At 37.0% G+C, this 21,151-nt stretch overlaps 1 protein-coding gene across 1 annotated transcript in view; it reads right to left on the reverse strand.

Moving 5' to 3' along the window:
• Positions 1-20,994: 20,994 nt before the first annotated feature.
• Positions 20,995-21,151, reverse strand: part of NUP35 (nucleoporin 35) — an 89,879-nt gene continuing 89,722 nt past the window's right edge. The window contains exon 10 of the transcript XR_002328195.2: positions 20,995-21,114. The gene's annotated coding sequence lies outside the window, so the exon portion shown is untranslated. The remainder of the gene's footprint in view (positions 21,115-21,151) is intronic.

Here is a 21,151-nt window from a genome sequence, read left to right on the forward strand (position 1 = left end):
CACTCAGACTTTTAATGTCACCTCCTCATCACCACCTTGATAAAAGTAGCCATAAGCCTCAACAGGCTCTTAGAGGTTTGGTTGGCGGATCAAAATGGGTAACTTACACAATGGAGCATTGTTCAACTGAATCATCCTTAATACCTACTCTTATGAAATATCCTTCTCCTGCTATGATAAATAAATCTCCATTTTTTAACTGTTGGATGACTTATGTGTCTCATTTTATTCCTGTACATTGCTATATATACTTCAAATAATTATTGCTTTAGTATCTAAAGTAGACTATACAAAATCTTAATGATTCTCATGAATTTCAGTTTTCCTCCCCAACCAAACAGTTGAACCAGCTAATTTGAGTTTCACTATCTTTCCATAATCCAACTCATCACATGTAGAAAGAATAAAATGGCCAAGGAATTACAGAGAGTTTGCTACATTTGTAAACTGAGCACTTTCTTTAAGTTAGGTAGCTAGATAGCATAGTATTATACCTGGAATCAGGAAGATCTGACTTCAAATACAGCTTTAGAAACTTCTCAGCAGTGTGACCTGGGCAAGTCATTTAACCCTTTTGCCTCATTTTCTTCATCTGAAAAATGGTGATAATAATAGCATATACCTCACAGAACTGTTATGAGTTGATATTTGTGAAGCACTTTGTAAACCTTAAAGTATAATATAAATGCTAGCTATGGTAATAATCACTGCTTCTAAATTCAAGGGGAATAGTCACAGCATGAGAGTAATACATAAAAATCAGATTCATTTCCAGGCACACCTCAAAAATCTGTCCTCAAAGGTCAAAATCTTTTTCTTAGATCTACATTCGCAGCAATAGATACATCCAAATCAAAAGTTCCAAACCTACTGAAATATGGGAAGTACAATGTAATTAATTTGGCTTAAAAATTTTTAGAGAAAAATTGTTAAAGCATTAGTATCATATTTCCACGACTTTTAATTTACCAGAGTCCCTTGACTTCTGGCATAGGTACGCCCAAGAGAATAGGGGAAAGCTCAAAAGCTGTTGTCAAGGATACACCTGCTGCTGATCTCATGCTGCAACATCACCCCTGCTCCACTTTTCAACTGTCTATTGTGCCTTACGACCAGTAGTAGCTTATAGTACAGCCTACTGCATAAAACTTGTGGACTTACACAACACAGGGGAATAAAAGCACAAATACATAAGGAAAGTCATCCAGGTAACCAGACTCCCCAGGGCTGCACTGCTCTGTCATAAAAAGGTCTCATCTGGCTCTCTTGTTCTCACTTTCTCACTTCTGTCAACACAGTTTGCTCTACTATAAAAAGGCCAGTATAGAAAATGCTGTCTTAAAAGTCTGCACCATCTCTGCTTTAATAAGCTGTCTGCACATATCTTTAAAGTGAAAGAGAGATGCCTTTCATTAGCACTATTGGCAGCAGCTGCTACCTCCTTGTCCTAAAGATCAATACCATACCCTTCCCAATCGTTATAGCAAACGAAATCATTTATTAAATTTTTTATTAAAATTTAAATTAAAATTTTATTAAATTATTTATTTATCAAATCTTATTAAATAATAAGTTTGCCATAATATCTTTAAAAGAAAATAATCATCTTTTATTTGAGGGATGAGATTCTAGATAAAAGTGAGTTGAGGAACAGTATAAGATTATTCAAAAAAATTTTGGTACAGACTCATTAAACTTTACTAGAAAAGCGAAATTACTTCAGGGAAAAACTTGGTACTGATTAAAAACTTTTACTGATTAAGAACTTGTTCAGCAATAAAAAACAAGGAGCTGTCTTGAATAATTTAAAGTGGAAAAGATAACAGAAGGATGTTGTCCATGTGTTTTATTTAATAAATGTTAGTGAGTCAGGCAACGAAATAATATTAAGTTGGCCAAGTTTGCTGAGGTTGCTAACTTATTTTTTTGGTTGAAATCTACGGGAAGTGGCAGATGGAAAAGCATATTGGGAGATATGACAGCCTGACGGCAAACGAATTCCACTTCCCTCAGTGTTAGGTAAGGCACAATGACAAAATTGTCAAGGGGTCTCAGAGTGCTCTCAGATTACAGGATCTCCTACAGGATACTTAATAACTTGGTGGTCATTATGTGTGACCACCAGTCAAAATGTTCTTTTGCATTTATTCTACAGTTACGAACGAAAATGTGACTTATCATTCTACCAATACATAATTAGCAGTTTTATGAACTTTCCACTGTGTCATAGTCCATTGGCTCAGTAGGGTGTGGAGGGGATCCTAAACTCTCAAAGTCTATACCAGTTGAACCTCCATTCTGGCAGGTCCTACTAGTCTGGAAACACTTTGTGCTCACATCTAGCAACAGATCATACCTTTGCTGACCAAGGACAAGCCTAAAAAAGTTCAAAAAGGCTCATCAGCAATGAGGTGACTTCCGGGTAATGACTATTTTGAGGCATAACAACTTGTAATAGCACTAGTATTTACCAGTGTTTCCCTGCTGCAGCTTTTTTCTCTCAACTCACAATATGGAAAGGCCTAGGACCATCTTTCTTCCCTAATCCTTAAGCATTAGCTTTCCCTAAAAGAAGACCAACATATGCCCCAGACGTGATTAACCAGAGTTTCCCCTATATATCTTACTGGTCACCTAAAGACATGAAAAGTCCCAGCCACAGGCAGTTAGAAGCCCTCGGACTTGGTAGTTTTCAGAAGCCCACATGAGTCACCTTACCCTAACCAACTAACCAGATGCTTTTCCATATGGAGATAAGGGGAAAGAGGGAAAAGTCAATTGCCATTGTATCCTTACTGTACATCCTTGCTATGCTAGAGCAAAGTAAATATCCTTTTATTAAATGTTCAGTGACTTGTGAGTGCCTCATTTCATTCCAAAATCAAACCTGAACTATCAGAGTGCTAGCACCAGAGCCACACCTCCTACACAATTCATAAAATTTATTTACTAAGACACTGAGGGGTGTGATTGCATCAGTGGAGAGAGTATACATCCAGTGAAATCATGGATCTTTGAAGTATTACTTATACAAAAAACTTGAAAAGATTATTTCTCTGGGTGTAAAGAATTTTGGGAAAGATTTTACAGCTTTTTAATCACTAATGGTACTGACCATTCCCTGAATACCCTAGAAAGAGAATCTGTTTGGATGCCAAAAGAAACGGAAACTGTGAAATTGTTCTTGGAAAAACAAATGATTCAGGCACAAAGATCCTAAGTGAAGTTACTCATTCTCAGAGTGAATAGCAATAAAGACTTAAAAGAAACTAAGGAATTCACATCTGCCTGCTTCAGTAGGAAAAGTAGTTGAGTTTTGGCTCACAGCATCTATCAAAAATGGCAAGGGTTGAACAATAGCAAATGAAGCCCCCCCTGTACCTTTCCCCTGTCCCAGATACAGGGCTACCAGAATGGTGAGCTCACATCTAAGGTACTCTGTAGCCACTCAAACTGTAGCTTCACAAGCCTCTGCCAATGTGGTCATTGTAGAAGTCAGCCAGAGTACAAAGGCACTTAATGAAGTCACATAGCAATAGTAATGCATACTAAGAAAGGTAAGTTGCATTAGGATTGAATGTGATGACATGTAAAGTGCTTTTCAAATCTTAAAGCACTTCATAAATGATTCATAGTAAGTAGTATTGGAGGAGGAAGAGGAGGAGGAGGAGGAGGAGAACACCTAGATAATCAACATTTGGAAAAAGACCTGAAATAATGAGTTATTGGCCACTAGTATAAGCAGAAAGCTCAATTCAAGTATTAATAAAGCACCTACTATATGTCAAATACTGTGCTAAGTATTAGGTATATGTACACAAAAGCAAAGACAGGCCCTGATATTAAGGAGCTTACATTCTAATAGGGGAAATAGATAACTCATGCTGGGGAGTGATCACAAGAGAGAGAAGTTTTAGGGAAGTAGATTGACAAAAATGAGTCTCCTTCCTCAGGGAGCTTTTTTGGCTTGTATTTGTTTTCAAAGTTATTGTCTTTATGAATAATACTGCCAATACTAGTGAGCTTTTTATTTACTGAGTATGGAAAAATACCACTTCTAAAGAAAAAGGGAGCACATCACTTAATCTAAACCAGTGACTCTGGGCAGAGCTGTACATAAGCCATCTCAAAATCATAATGTTTAGCATTTTTCTTTATAATCTCCAGGGTAGATGCTATATGCTTTGGAGATTTTTTTTTTTGGCGGGGGGCCTAGAGAGGAAGGTAAAGGAGGATGCTCTATATAAATATATTAATATCCTTTTCTTTTCTAGTTCCTCAATTTTCAGTCAAGAAGTTTTCCCTTACCTAACATCTATCTTTCTCTGTTTTAACCTCATTTCCCCCAATCCTGTCCTGAGTGAAAACAAAAAACCCTCTCACCCAAACTTCAATCCCCCTCTCCCTATTGAGTCTTCTCACCTCTGGGTTTAATAATTCCAGTGTCTTCATGTTCTGCTAAGTGAGGTAAACTTTCCTCATTTTCATTCTTCTTTCTAAGTATAAAATTAGTAGGTGTGGTTGCTAAAGAGCTAGCTCATTACTTGTGATTGCAAATTTCATCCTGATGCCTAGACTAAAAAAGGATGGTAATTGCTAGACCCAGAGCCCTGAGTTTGCACTTCCGCTCAAGTTCCACATTCAAGCTCTGTAGGGACTATCTCAGGACCTCTGCTGAATGATAAATACCAAGCTTTAGAGAATGGGAGGAGTCTGTGTTAGTAAATGCCTCTCCAGCATGCCATAGAAAGTAGAATCATGAGCATCATGGTACAATACAAATAGAGCCCTCTAGATCATGATTCCAGGTGAGAGGCAGGTCAAGTGATTGACAAGCTCCTATCCACCTTACAGAGGCATCTACCCAGGGCTATTGTTCTTGTTGATTCATCACATAGGAACTCATTTTGAGTTGTCTGGAAAGATTATTCTAAAATTATAAATCTGCTGTTTAAAGTGCTACCAACTATAATGGATTAAATTTAATTTAATTCAAGAAGCAATTACTAAGTCCCTAATTTGTGCCATGTACTGCTTGTGATACTAGGGATACACAAACCAAAAAAAATGAATGAAACTACCCCTTCCTTCAAGGAGTTTAAATTCTAGTGGGGAGAGGAGGGTGGGTGAGGAGGGATGTGAAGAGAGATATATATACAGATAAATAAATACATATACACATACATGCATATACATAAATACACATGTAGAAAATACAAAGTAATTTCCAGTGCAGAAAGAGTACTAACAACTATATGAACATACTTTTCCCTAAAAAATGGAATGATTAAGCAATATTAGATAGCAAGACTTTAGTTCCTGACCTTCCTACCACTGGCCTAAGGCCTATATTATTCCATGGCTTGGTTTATTTATTAATAAGAAAATAATTCTCCATGTTGTTTCATTTATACTGGTACCACTTATCCAGGTACATTTATGGACAAAGAATCAATTCCCTTTCATTATTTTGGATGAAAAGTATCTTTACCCAAAAGCAGTATTTTTTTCATTTGCTCTGGAGACCTCATCCTTTTCCTTTTGTTCTCTAGCCAAGAGAATTTCTATAGAAACATAAGCCATCAGAAATAGAAAGCCCAGTCTCCCTGGGGGTAAAAAAAAAAAACCCTGGCCCCTAACTATTTCTGAGTGCCTCTGTTCCTCACTCCAAATCACCTCTAGCTTGATCTCTCACTATTTCTTAGCAGACCATTTCCCCTCCACTTACTTTGAAACACTGTAAGCTCAAGGCATCAAAGACTGTGTCTGACTATGCTTATAAATTACTATATATAGATCAACGTTCCTACAGCAGCCTATAAATACACTAGCATAGGCTTTTAAGGTATGCCAGAATTAAGCCAATGGGTGAATTTAGTGTAAGAAATTCCTTTTAAAAAGAGAAAGTTAAATGTATTTAAATACAGCATTTTCTCATTATTTAAATCACCCATTATTTCTTTATCTAACTTCCTACCACCAACCTCAGGCATACATAATATGCAGAACTTGTCTTATTTATTAACAGGTAATAATAATGATTCTTTTGACCAGGATGTTCCAAGTAACCTATAGTTAATATTTGGTTGTCCTTTGTGCTCAAAGAGGACCATAAATGACATCACTATGTTAGAGTCAAGTTACAGTGTGTCTGAAGGTGGCTGATGAGACCAATACAGGCTTGGCATGATCGATCACAGGTCAGGCACAAATAGTTCATGTGAACATTTGGGGTTGATTCTCTACATTTGAGTATCTCGTGTTTCTTTTGAGCTACTTCAGTTCTGCTGTGCTCATACAACACAGCACCTTCTCTGATGAGGACACGTCATATGGCAGTCCTGTGCCAGTGTCTCCCGTGTCACACAATCAATTCCAAAGTTCTTGAAACCTTGAGTCTTTGTATTACTTCTTCTGACCACCATGTGAGTGCTTGCCCTGTGTGAGTTCTTCATAAAATAGATTTTTTTGGCAAGCGTACATTTAGTCATTGCTGGCAAGACTCTTGTCAGAGTCCTCTTTAATAGCATCTACCTGATAGCCAGTATGGCTTAAGAAAGGGCCAAGGAACAATTGATATGGTGTTTGCTGCCCAACAATTCCAGGAGAAATGCCAAGAGCAGAACATGTCTTTAAACGATGTATGTAGATCTGACCAAGGCCTTTGATACTGTTAATTGTGAGGGCTTATGGAAAATTATGTCAAAATTTGGTTGTCCAGAGAAGTTCATCAATATTGTACGTCAATTTCATGATGACATGCTTGCCTGGGTTCTGGTTAACAGATGATGCTCTCATGCCTTCCCAATCACCAATGGAGTGAAACAAAGCTGTGTGCTTGCTCCCATGCTTTTCAGCATGATGTTTTCAGGCATGTTATCAAATGTCTTCAATGAGGACAAACATGGCATTCAGATCAGCTACCATGCTGATGGTAAATTCTTCAATTTGAAAAGACTACAAGCCAAGAACAAAGTGGAGGGAGTGTTGGTGAATGATTTTTTGTTTGCAGATGATTGTGCACTCAATGAAGCCTCTGACGCTAAGGTGCAACAGAGTATGGATCAATTCTCTACTGCTGGCATTAATTTTGGCCTGACAATTAACACTAAGAAAACACAACTTCTCCACCAGCCAGCACTACACCACCCATATGTGGAACCACCAGTAACAACAAAAGGAGAAGTTTTGAATACTGTGGATAAGTCATTTACCTTGGCAGTATACTTTCTAGGGATGTACACATTGATAATGAGGTTGATGCACACATTGCCAGAACTATATTAGTGTTTGGGAGGCTCCAAATGAAAGTGTGGGAGACAGGAGGTATTAGACTGACTACCAAACTGAAGATCTACAGAGCTATTGTGCTGACCTCATTGTTGTTGTATGCCTGTGAAACCTAGACAGTATACCAGAGCTATGACAGGATACTGAATCACTTCCATTTGAATTATCTTGGGAAGATTCTGAAGATCATCTGGCAGGATAAGATATCAGGCACTGAGGTTCTTTCTTAAACTAAACTGCCAAGCATTCAAACTCTACTGCAGATCACGCAACTCCAATGGGTGGCCACATTATTAGAAGTTAATATTTAAATTCTTGAGAATGCGATAGATATAATGTATTCTTGCTGTGGCTTCTATCATTTAGGCATCCAGTAAGTCCTTCCATGATTGGTGAAAGAGAGCCTTCACAAGTTGTGGCAGAAAAATTTCTCACTCTATGGGACAGTTGGTGATGACCTCACAACACTCAGATATCCAATCCATTGTTGAATCCATACTTGTAGCCTTTTCAGCTTCAGAGATTTTTCTAAGAATTTAGGATTACAGGATTATAAGATTAGAGCTGAGAAGGCTCTTAGACCCCACTGAGTAGAACCTCCTTCATTTACAAATAGGGAAACAGAGGCTCAGAGAGGTTATGTGAGTTGCTCAAAGTCACATAGCTAGCAAGTATCTGAGACAAGATACAAACTCAGGTCTTCACGACTTCAAACCTAATGCTATCGCCACTGAATCTTGACGACATAATCTTTGAGAATCCATTTCTGCGCCATGTTGAGGCTTAGATGTAGGATGTGGGTGAGGGATTTATATAAGAAACACTTAATAAAGAGTTGATAAATGAAAAATATTATTTTCACTTGTAACCACTGCATCCTACATGTGCAATAGGCTTTGTAGCCTGCTCAGATCACCTAACATGGAGGCATTCTGTTTCTCTCTGTCCCCTTCCCACATGGGTGGGAAGAGCCTCCTTCCATTAGCTATCTAGCCAGAACAGGTTGGGGCTTTAAAACTGCTGGACTAGGATAGTTTCAGCGTCTTTTTCCATGCAATCTTTCTTGCTGTGTCCAAAGGGTAAAGATCAGTTTACCCACAGTATAGATTCCATAAATCGAACCAGTGAAGTGGGATTTCCTCTCCTTGCTCTCCCTTTTACCACTTGGCGCAGAGAAATAGGCCTGGTGTTTCTATCCCTGTTCTGTGTTATTTGTCCTCAGTTTCAGGTTCTGGTAGCAATCCCACCAGACTTGGGAGTTTGAGCCATGGTAGCCCTGGAGCCAGGATTCCAGGTGGGATGCTGCAGGCAGTCAACCTGGCAGGGAAGTCCTTAGAAGCAAGGGTACCTGAGACTCAAGCCTCAGAGGGGGTGGGGAGGATTGGAATTGGAATTTTGGAATGTGTTATAATGGAACTGAGCTTAAACTGTGAACCTAATCCCCTTCCTTCACCCAAAAGATTAAGGTGGTATGGGAGAAGGGTGAAGATTATGACTCACATGTGTTGTGGAGTATCTTTGTATATCTGTCAATATACTTTCGAAGTAAATATTCCTTTGTAAAAGCTTATCTGACTGTTAAATGCTTAAATGGAAGTGCAGCACAAGGAACGCATTCCCTCACAATTCAGGTAACACCAACAGGTGGGGCTGGAGCCACTGGTAGAGAGCCTTCCCACTCTCCCTTAAGGTAGGAGGACAGGTGAAATGTAACCTACATGGTCATTAGGCAGTGACGGTTAGGGTAGTCAATGTTACACAAGCAAAAGAGGCACTTTTTTTTTTAAAGAAACATATGCCTATACAATCTTATATAGAGGATCCTATAATTTGAGAACACTATTAATGAGAAGTCTAGACAATTTTGTCATTACGCCTTGCCTTGAGGTCACATATTATCATTTGGATGGCACATCTTTATTATTTATCATATAAATATTCCAGATAGTCAATCAGCAAGTATTTAAGTGCCTACTCTGTGACAGGTACTATGTTAGGTTCTGGGGATATAAGTACAAAGAATCAAACAACCCCTACTTGGCAAAGTACTTTTACTCCAATTGTGGAGACAACAAGTACAGAGAGAGCTCTAGAAGTTGGGAGGATGAGGAAGGTTTCAAGTAGAAGATGATAATTGAGCTGCATTTTAAGGAGACACAATAAAGCACAACCCTTTCCCCTCCTGACCTTGCTCCTGACTTCCAGACTTCAAAAGTATGCCTCTGCAGTTAGGCCTCCTTGCCCTGGAACAGCCAACTGCCCCTGCAGCCTACTCAATCAATGCAAAGACCCCTCCCTTCTCCCTTCTCCCTACTTCGTGAGGCCTCCATTTTGCGACTGGCCCAAGCCAGCCTTTATTCCCTTCCTGGGCCTGTTCTAGACTTTCAAACTTCAAAACCATATCACTGGACAAGTACCCACATCTCTTCTCTCCCCTCCCCTCCCTTTTCGACTCCCTTTTGTGTATTGTCTTCTACCACTAAAATGTGAGCCTTGAGGACAGGGACTGTCTCTGATTTCAGTGTATTTGTATTCCCAGCTCTTTTCACAATGTCTGGTACATAGTAAACCCTAAATAAATGCTTGTTTGTTTGTTTCTTTTCTTCCTTCCTTCCTTTTTTCACTCCTTCCTTTTTTCTTTCTTTCCTCCCTTCCTACCTTGTTCTTTCTTCTTCCTTCCTCCCTTCTTTCTTTTCTTCCTTTGCACTTTTTATAAAAATCAATGTGTCTTGTTTCTTCTTTTCATCACTAGTCAGCTTCATTATAAGCTATAGCAAAGAGAAGTAAAATTATATGAATAGCTTGAAATCTATTTTATAAGTGAATAAATCCCTTTAAATATCTAGTTAGATCTCCCCTACCACGCTAAGGCCTGCATGAGACAGAATGAAAGTGAATGCAATCCACAAGGGTTTTTTGAGTCCTTGGGTACAATAGAAAAATCCACATGCATTTTGAAGCACCCTTAAGAAAGGTCAATGAGGAAAGTAGAATCAATTTCAAGAAGTATCTGTTACTTCCATTTTGGTGACTAAAAATACTTATTCCAGTAAGTAAAATAATTTCTTCATTCCATTTATTGTACCAGTCTATAGCAACCACCTCAGGTCTTAAAAGGAGCATCACAGGCAAGTCATTTAATGCAAAGAAACAGTGTATTTGGTTACTCTTTGTGACTTAACTGGAGACACCCAAGGCTGAGATCTGGGAGGCAAAGGCAAGGGCAACAAGGGGAGGCCACTGGAGCAGCCACTGATACCTATAAGATGATAGGATCATGGAATACCAGATGAGATGGGGAAGAACAGGGAAGATGTACAACCAGGGATGCTACCAGAGCCTCAGGTGCAATTGATCTTCAGACCAGAGTAAGAGGAGGAAAAGAAAGCCCATGTTAGTTCTGAAAGAAGGTCACCCCTTGGCTTGGCACACCATTATGCCAAATTCTCAACACTCTTCCTGGTTTCAATGGATGGGACTCCTGGGTACAGGTATTGCAGGCATGCTGAAGAGGGCCAGGTGTTTTATAGAGAAAGTCAGGGTCTCCCTCAAATGCTTATGATTGTTTTCCTACCTCTGGCATCACAAGCAGAGAGGTCATATGACAGATACAAGTTTGTGACGTGTTGTAGGCATAGAAGATTCTGGCAAAAGGAGTGCTGGGCAGTAAAAGGTGGCATGTTCAGAGCAAAGAGGACCCACTGCAACAAAGACTAGGGCCTCAAAAATCAGAGTTTTTTTCACACTAAAACAATATTCAATATCTAGCTGCAAATAAAACAGTTGTTTACAGACACAAGCACATAGAGTTTATAACCAACAGCTCACGAGTAGCATTCAAATCCTGGTAGGTAATAACATTAAAATTGTTTTCTTCTTCCCCTGAAAACATAGAAAATGTAAAAACTCTGTAACTACATGAAAAGGGCTAAAGCCCAAATGATTGTAGCCAAATCTCAAATCTCATTCAGACCCAGAATTTGTTCCTATCAGCACGTTAAAGCATTAACAGTTTGAGCCCTATTTGTATTATTTTTATATAAAAGTCCTTTTTTATTTTTCCTTTAAAAAAAATAGTAACCAGAACCATTTAAATACTTTAAGACTTCTTACTAGGTGCTGAAATCATGTACCAGTCCGAAAGGTAAAATTAAATGACTCATTTCACTTATAATCAAAACTGTGAACCCCTTTATTTTTATTACATTGTGAATTCCAGTGAAAAACCTCAAAACAGTTATTGAATTTTCCCCTTAGAGCATTTATATTCAAAGCTATTATACAGTTAGTGAACTGCTAACTTTTTTTTCAATATGCTTCAAAAATTCATTTTAAATGCCCTGCAGAGAAGACAATACTAGCAATTACATAGCAGCGAAGGGAACCAGTCTAGCCTTTCTAGAGAGTGGCCTTTAAAGGAAGTCCAAAAACACTATAAAAAACACTGTAGGCTAAGACTCTAGGTTAACATCCAGCAACGAACAACATGTATTACTTAATAACTTGGAATAATTGTCCTGTCAGAAAGGAAAGAATCTGCCTCCTTTTTTCCAAATGGTGAAAAAGCTGGGTTTGGCATCAGAGGACAAAGGTTCAAATCTTAATTCTTCCACTTACTACCTATGTGACCGTGGGCAAATCACTTAATTACTTGGGCCTCAGGATCCTCATCTATGAAAAGAGGGGTTGACAAGATGACTTCTAAGGTCCCTTCCAGCTCCAAATCTATGATGCTTTCTGAACTACTGTAAGATTTAATTCCATAAGTCTCCAAAGCATATTTATTTTAATTACTTCTACAAATTTGTCAGATCTTATGATCTACTTACTTAGTCTCTACTCCCACTAAAAAAAAAAAAGAATATAATAAAGGGAATTCTGGACCACAGCATTTCTATCTGTGCTGGAAGCCTAACAACTGCAAAAAGAAAAAAAAATTCTGACCATTGAAAAGTAAACATTCCATGATGCCTTCTTAGAAATTAGTGTTTCGGGGCAGCTGGGTGGCACAGTGTATAGAGCACCCACCATGGAGTCAGGACGACCTGAGTTCAAATCCAGCCTCAGGTACATAACACTCACTTGGCTGTGTGACTCTGGGCAAGTCACTTAACCCCATTGCTTCACCAAAAAAAAAAATAGTGTCTTATGACTAATGTAGACATATGATTAATATGATTGTGCATGTATAACCTATATCAGATTGCTTGCTGTCTTGGGGAAGAAGATGGGAAGAGAGAGAGAAAAATTGTAACTCAAAATCTTATAAAAGTGAATGTTGAAAACCATCTTTACATGTAATTGGAAAAAAACAAAATACTATTAAATGAGAAAAAAGAAATTAGTGTCTTCATTCTTTAAATTAACCACTCATTTTACTTAAAGTGATGGTTAGGTTTAATGTCACTATAGAAGGAGAAATAGGGCAGAATTAGCATTCTAGATCTTACCTTACATACTTCACTCTAAAATATAACTTTTCCTTAAAAATCTGGCAACTTACATTTCTAATCCTATACCTAAAAATGCATCAGTCTGATAAAGAAAGCTCTCTAATATATCTCTTGATAACATAATCCATATAAAAGAAATAAAGCACTATTTTTCCTATTAGTAGTTATCTAGAAGTACATAACTAATTTACAATATAATTTTATTAAAATTTTATTAAAATATTTACTTTTGCATAACCTAAAGAACCAAAGAGAAAAAAACAGTTCAGCAAAACTAAACACAAGGGAAAGGTCTGACATTACATGCATTGTTCCACACTCAAATTCCGCCCCCTCCCCTTTTATCTCTGCAAAGAAGACAGGGAGCTGTATTTCTTCTTGAGGTTCCAACTTGGTCATTATCATTTCATAGCAGTTTCAATTGTCATGTTGTTTTGGTTGCTGTCTTTTTCATTTAAATTTTTATGGTCATTATGCAAATTGTTTTTCCTACTCCTGATTATTTCACTTTGTATCAATTTATACTGTCTTCCTATTTTTCACTGTCTTGATCATATTCATTGCTTCTTACAGTGAGGTAATATTCTATTACATTCATCTAACACAACTTGTTTAAATAATCCCTAATCTATGGCCATTTATTTTATTTCCAGTTCTTTGCTACCATAAAAAGTGCTAATATAAATATTTTATAGTATTTGAGGCCTTCATTTTTATCTTTTATATCACTAAGGTATACATCTAGCAATGGGATTTCTGGATCAAAGTATATGGACATTTTAGTCACTTTCTTAGCACAATTCCCAGTTGCTTTCCAGACTAGTTGCACCAATTCACAGTTCCAGCAATAGTACATTAGTGGCCTTCTCTATAGTCCCTCCAAATTTGACTATTTCCATTTTGTCGTCTTTGACAGTTTGTTAAGTGTGAGGTAAAACCTTAGAGTTGTTTTGATTTTTTTTTCTCTTACTATTACTTTGGAATAATAGTCAGATGGTTGTTAATAGTTTGTAATTTACAGTATAACTGTAATAGCTATCTTTGACTCTTGCCTCTCATCTCCTATATTCAATTTGCTATCAAGTCCTACCACTTCCTCCTTTCAAATGTGGTGGAAAGATTACTCAATTTGGAGTCAAAGAAATTAGATCTCCCATTTACTATCTGATCTTTGGCAAAACATCACTGGTCTCTACTTTCTTACTTGTAAAATGAGAGAGATGACTACCAAGATCCCTTCCAGGTCAGTATCTATGGTCCTATGACCATATTTGCATTCTTATTCTACATCCCAGCTACCATGGTGTTATTACATTACTTCATTGACACAGAGCTGGATTCCTGTAATAGCTTTCAAAATGGTTTCCCTGACTACAGTATGTTCCACACCAATCTACCCTTTATATTACAGCTACATCACTTCTTTAAATGCTATTTTTGTCACATTATTCCTCTGCTCAAGAATCTACAATGGCTGTCTCTTACCTACCACATCAAGTTCAAAGTCTTCTCCCTTGCTTTCAAAAGGCTCAATAATCAGCCCATTTTACATACATAAACTTTCCTCCCACTTGTCCCCAAAACACAATGTTCTCCTTGAGACAAGTTTCCCATTTCCCATGCATGCTATTTATTCTCGTTTTCATAACTGTGTTCCTGCTATTGCCCCTAATTGCAAAATCCATCCTTTATCCATCTAAGCCCTAGTTCTAGCCCTACCTCCTCCATTAAGTCATTTCCATTATTCTAAGTTTATATTGATCTCCACCAACTCCTGTGGTACTTACAGACAGTTTCACACAGTCTAGCATTTGTTCCATATATGTTTGCTCTGTTTCCCCAATTACACTATACTATTCTTGGAGGTTAGGGACCAGGTCTTACACTTCTTTTATATTTTCCACAGGACTATAATGGCTCCACAGTAGATGTTCCATTAACATTTATCGATTACCTTAGAAACAGTCCCTGGCATATAGTGTGAACTTAATAAAAGCTCATTAACTGATTGATTAGGACATAATGAAGTGTACATCACAAAAGATATATGATTATTTCAAATAGATAAACTTTATCTTCTGATTCAGCTTCAAGAACAGTTAAGTTCCATTTGATGGGATATAAGGACAAATACAGGAAATCCTCCTCACATAGGCTTTTCCTTTATGATATACTTCAGTTAAAGCTTTATAAAAGTTTACCCAAATCTACTAAAACAACATACAGAAAATCCCTCCTCTTCCTTTTGGAGAAGATAACCTGTGACCAGACCTTTACTGTGTATAATGATAAAGTGTAAAAAGTAAAGCCAGATTTTTGAACCAGAATCTAACCAACTTCTTTTCATTTATAGAAGTCTTCGAGTACATCAAGGATGAAGCTTATTCTCTATAAAAATGAAGTTTGGTAAATAAGGGAGAGAGCTGCATAATTATGGATTCTCAAAGATAAACTAGGTCTCTCCCCTTATTGAGAAACTTTCATTTTAGCTTATTATCTCAATCTATTATCTTCTATCTCTTCTGCCACTTATAGCCAAATTCCTAGAATAAGTTATCTATACTCATTGCCTACATTTTTCCATCTCCCACTCACTTCTTGCAATATGGTCCCATCTTTACTAGTCAACTGAACCTACTCTCACCAAGTTTAATAAAGATGTCTTCACTGTTAATCTGATTTTTTTTTCTCAGTCCTTATTCACCTAACACTGATTACCACCTTGTCCTCCTGGATAGTCTCTGTTCCCTTGGTTTCAATGACAGTGATCTTCTGGATCTTCCTCTATCTAAATGTTCTTTCTCAATATCTTTCATTGGATCATCACCTCCCACCCCCCAAACCAGAACTATCTCCAAAAGTTGACCTGGTTCCCTTTCTCTCCTCTCTCTCTAATTTCTCTACTCTTGTGAATTCAACTGTCATTTCCAAGCAGATGAGTTCCCAGTTTTCCAGTCCTCATCTCTCTCATGAACTCCAGACCTGCATCATCAAGTGTCTGATGGACATTTCCCCCTAGATGTCCTTAAATATCTCAAACTTAATACAACCTAATCATAACTTATCATCTTCCCCCTAAACTCAAACCTACCCTCTCACCACTCCTCCAAATTTTCCTCTTTCTGTTGAAAGATATCACCACTTTTCCAGTCACCCAGATCCACAAACTCAGAGTCATCCATGACTTTTCTCTTTCCTACTCCCAATTCTACCTCCATGACATTTTTCATATCTATCATCTTCTTTTTACTCACATGGCCACTACCTTACTTCAAGCCCTCATCACTTCTTGTCTGGGCTTTTGCAATGACCCAAAAGGCAAGAAAGGTGGAGATGAAAAAGAAGTATATACCTTTACACAGGCTATCCCCTATAGTCCCCCTCACCTCAGCCTGTTAAAATTCCCAAGCTTCCTCCAAGGATCAGCTTATGTATTTCCTCTCTTAGAAACCTTCCTTAATGGTCACCAATTGCTAGCACTCTCTATAACCTCTCTATCATGTTATCTTATTATCTGGGCATATATGGATTCCCTGGTAGACTATAAGCTCCTAAGAGGAAGGATTGTTTTTATGTTTACTTTCATATGTCTTCCATCTAGAAGAGTACCTTGCACATAATATTCACTTAATAAATATCTGTTAAATTCAATTAATCCACGGATGCCCAAGTACAACTGCAATTCAGACTAGAAGTCTGACGAGTGTGGTTCAGAGGTTCATTAGACCTCCCATTTCTTCTTATTTTTCTTTTCACCAAAAAATTCATAATAATTCACAGCACTTTAAAGTTTTATAAGTCACTTTCCTCACAATACTACCATGAGGCAGAGTACAAATATTGGTACAGCCATTTTGCAGAAGAGGCTAGATGATTTGGCCAGGATCACAGATGTAGAGTCAGAATATAGGATGCAGGTGTCTGGACTCTTAGTCCAGTACTCTTTTCCCTGTAGCACACTGCCTCTAATTCTATTAAGGACTTCCTTCAGCATAGTCATATACTAGAAGTTACTACCATGGTTAAACAAAGAGGCAGCACCTTTGTCAATAAATGTTGACAAAGAAAAAAGACAACATGGACCTACATGTAGATGAAATAAAGCACATTCATAAATAAGTTATTTGGAGTTTATTTATTTTTCTTATGTGCTTAGTGCCACTTCCCTCCTCCAGTAAAAACCTTGTCATATAGATAGAAAGAGACAAAGTTATAGGAACATACATATATGGGACATATACATGTATACACATGTGACATATACATATATATTACATGTATATATGTATGCATGCATACATATATTCTCTCCCAAGTGAAATGTAAGCTTCTTGAGGACAGGGACAGTTTTTTGTCTTAGCGTTCACAATATATATCACAGTGCCTCAAACCTAGCAGATCCTTAATATTTTAACTAAATTGAATTAAATGAATGAAGGCAAAGATCTGCAAACTATATCATCTTACTTTTCTCATGCTTCTTACATCCTTAAGTAGGGAAATAAGTGCCAGGTCTACCAAGAACAACCTTGGTGACTCTCCCTCATATTCTATATTCATGAATGCAGATATCTGTGGCTACATATCAGTTAGAAATATGATATGAACAAGAATACAGAAGGTGACAAAAAGACAGAGAGGAAAGTTACTAAGATAGGAAAAAGAAAACCCTAACACAAGATACCCTCTCCCTCTAATCTCCCTCTAAAGCAAATAATACATGCACTCTTTTACACTGATGCAAGACATCCTCCGTGGTTGGGTAATGGGGATAAATAAGTAAACCCTTAAACCTAGTAGCTCCAACCTCTAGATCTCACAAGGTTCCCTCCAAGTCTAGAAATATCCATCTCAGGTTTGTTGTTTGGAAACTTATTCTCTGAGAAAGAAACAGATGGAAGAAGTAGCCAGGAGTTTAAACTAGCCTAAGCAACAAATGTACATGAAGCCATGTTCATGAAGCCATGAAGCCAGCAGTTGAGAGAAGTGGAAACAGGGTGTCCTTCCCCCCAACTCAGGGCAAGTCCCAGGGAAAAATCCCATACCACATGATCCAAAGAAAGGAATAAAAGCAAGAGCTAAATTTGTGTCTCCTTATAAATTCTACTCAATAAATAGGCAGCTCTTTGTGCTTCAGTGGCCAATAAGGGGTTTGCTTTCCACAAATTGAATTCAATAAGTAAACATACTCAATAGGTCTCTACAAAAAGGAGTGAAAAGGTAAAAGAATCCATTCATTAAATTTCTTATGCCCTCTACCTAATTTCTTTTAGACCTTAGGCATATAGTAATTTACATACTTGCAATTCTCCTTAAGTCTGAGGGTTTTTAGAGAGAGAATAGATGCATGATTTTATTTGTGTAGGGAACCCTTGATGTGGAAACACCCTCCTCTCTCATTTCTAATCTGAGAAAGTTGCCTATATACGCATAAAGGCAACTTTCTAAGGTTACATTTTACTTGGGAGAGAATATGTATTCACATAAGTGACAGGTTGGTTACTGGAAGAGGGAAGCAGCACTAAGCACATAAGAAAAATTAATAAACTCAAATATCTTGTTTTTTGAAAGTGCTTTACTGTATCCACATATATATGTATGTATGTATGTATATAGAATATATAGTAGGCAAATTCATAAGATTGTGAATACCATGATTATTGCCAAAGTCAATGATCTACAATGTATAATTTTGCAAAAATGAAGGAAAAATAACATTCCATTCAATATGTCTATAAATCCCATTTTAAATGCTGTCATTTAGATGACAATCCTATATCTAATATAATCCTCCATTGCACACATAATAAAACTGACCCTTGGCACTCGTTTTACATTACTAAACTCAACCTGAAAATGAACACACTCTTTCGTTCCTGAGCACAATTCAATTATAAAGAAACAGAAAACATCGTCTAAGATCAATAGCCTATTATACTGCTAGGATGCTGGGTAATTTCAGCCCAGTTTAATCTATTGAAAACTGTAGTGCTACAATCTCTATATGCTTGGGAATTCCTACATAAGAAGTGACATGTATTTAGCTTAATTTTATTGGAACACAAAGGCTATAAGTAAAACTGAGAAGAGTTCAAATGTGCAGCAGAAAATATAAAATCAACAGCTAACAACCTGATAGAACATAAAAAGAATTCTAAGTATATGTGCATGTATTTTTTTAAACCAGATCTGTGAATTCCACTACTTTAGGAAAGCTCCTGGTGGGGAAATGCCTCTACTAATATCTGTCAATGCCATTTGACACCTACTCTGAAAATTATACTGTTAGATAACTGAGATGCTGAGAGGTTAAATAACCTGCCCAGGATCACACAGCCGTTAAACACATATCAGAAATAGGTCTTGAATTCAGATGTTACTGAAGTTTTGCTGAAAAAATGCAACTGGAACTTGAATAGTTAATTGAACTAATTACCATGTCTTCATTTTAATGAAATTTTCAGGAATGAAAGTATGTAAATGCATGAAAGCTATGAACCATAATTTAACTAGGAATAAGTATACATTTCAGATTCATTGTTGTTGTTGTTTTAAATTGGAAGGACATTCAGTTTCACCCTTTCACTTTATGGACAAGGAAATCAGAGCCCAAAAGGGTTCTTGCCCAGTCACACATCATTAGAACTAAAATTTAAATCTCCTAACTCCTGATATAATGTTTTTCAACTACACCAGGACCAGTCTTTATGATTTAACATCAACCAAGCATGACACTAGATAGTTTTAGAAAACAATTTATATTTTTTTAGATTGGCCTGGCAAGTCATTCAGAAAACACTCACGTGGATTAAGAACACATATTCCTGAGATTATATCATGCTGATGGATGAGCAGACCTGTGAATTGGTTCAGCAAGTATATATATCCTTGCCAAACATTGTAGATGAACTACAAGCTAGGAACAGAATTGAGCAATAGGAAGAGAGAAAACTAGATTATTTTTGTGAAATTGTGCAGGACTTTGTATTCTTGAGGAGGTTCTGGACATACACAAAAAAAATCTGTATTTTTAACACTGATATTTTCCTGATGATGCTAAGATCCTTTAAGATTGTTTCCTTTATTCTCTTTGAATCCCTGATGCCTCATAAATCATCTGGTACTTAAAAGTAAGCACTTAATAAATGCTTGTTCATTGATATGAGACTGCAAATTATGAAAAGCTAACATCTCAGAAGAATGAAAGTTACAATTTCTGAAGGACATTCTGAAGGACAATTTCTGGTTGAAAATTACAAATCTGAAGGACAATGTCAAGAAAAAGAGTGGGTAAAACTAGGCAGCAGTGTATTATTAAAGATGACTGTTCAGCAAAAAGTGATGTAAAAGACCTTATGGAAATCTCTGATTAGAGGGGGAAATGCTATGGTCATATAGTAAGAGCAAGACATAATAGCCAATCAGAGTGCTGCACTGGTACTCCAAAATTATGAAAAGACCTGGGGAAAGACTTGCAGTACGTTGGGAAGTTTTTCATGGGAGGATTTATGGGAGGATAAGGATAAGTCATACAGAATTTGGACTCTTAGATGGGTTGCAATTTGCATCAGTAGAGGGAGTAGCCACATTGATGAGATCGTAAATCCAATCAAGTATGAAAACATAAAAAATATATCAATATAAAAATTATTAATATAAAATATAAATATATTTATATTTATGAAATATAAATATATTTTATATATTTAAAGTTTACAGCCGAAAAATAAATTAACCAAGGATAAGATGGTAAGAAATGATCAAGATTTCATGCATACTTATTAAGAACCCATGTAACTAAGTCTGAACTCACAGACTCATCCTTGAAAATAATAAACTTGGAAGGAAAATAGTGAGAAGGCAGTATTAAACCAAAAATATTTGAGTTATGGAAACTCTGAAAAAAATTACATAATATGCCTGTAGTTTTGTACAAGTACACCGACCACCAATGCAATCCATTGGGTAGATAAATTCTATTTATCCTATATGAATTGCCCTTGGTCCCCCAACTAGTAACTATCAGAAGTACAAATTTAACCTAAGTCTTCCTAATTCCAAGTCTAGCATTCTATCTACTGCACCATATCTCCTCTCAATATAATTACATAAGATTAAATATTAAATACATTGTTCTGCTACTTTCTAGGGCAAGAGAGAAATTCAATTTGGTGGCTTTTCTATATTATAGCTACCCATCTAAGTAAGTGTCTCTTAAGTACTTCATTTACTTGCCTTAAAAGACAGTATGTTCTTCCTCATTGGAAGTCTTCAAGGAATGGCTAGATGGCCACATATGACAGGGATGTTGTTGAGAGGGTTGTCTCTCCTGGCCAGTGAGGTCACCTTCGAAATCAGAAATTCTTGGAAACTGTGAAAATGAGATATCTGGAGTGAAGTTGATCCAC

This window comes from Phascolarctos cinereus, unplaced genomic scaffold, assembly GCF_003287225.1.
Source record: "Phascolarctos cinereus isolate Bilbo 61053 unplaced genomic scaffold, phaCin_HiC Scaffold_726;HRSCAF=1367, whole genome shotgun sequence".
Classification (NCBI taxonomy): Eukaryota; Metazoa; Chordata; class Mammalia; order Diprotodontia; family Phascolarctidae; genus Phascolarctos; species Phascolarctos cinereus.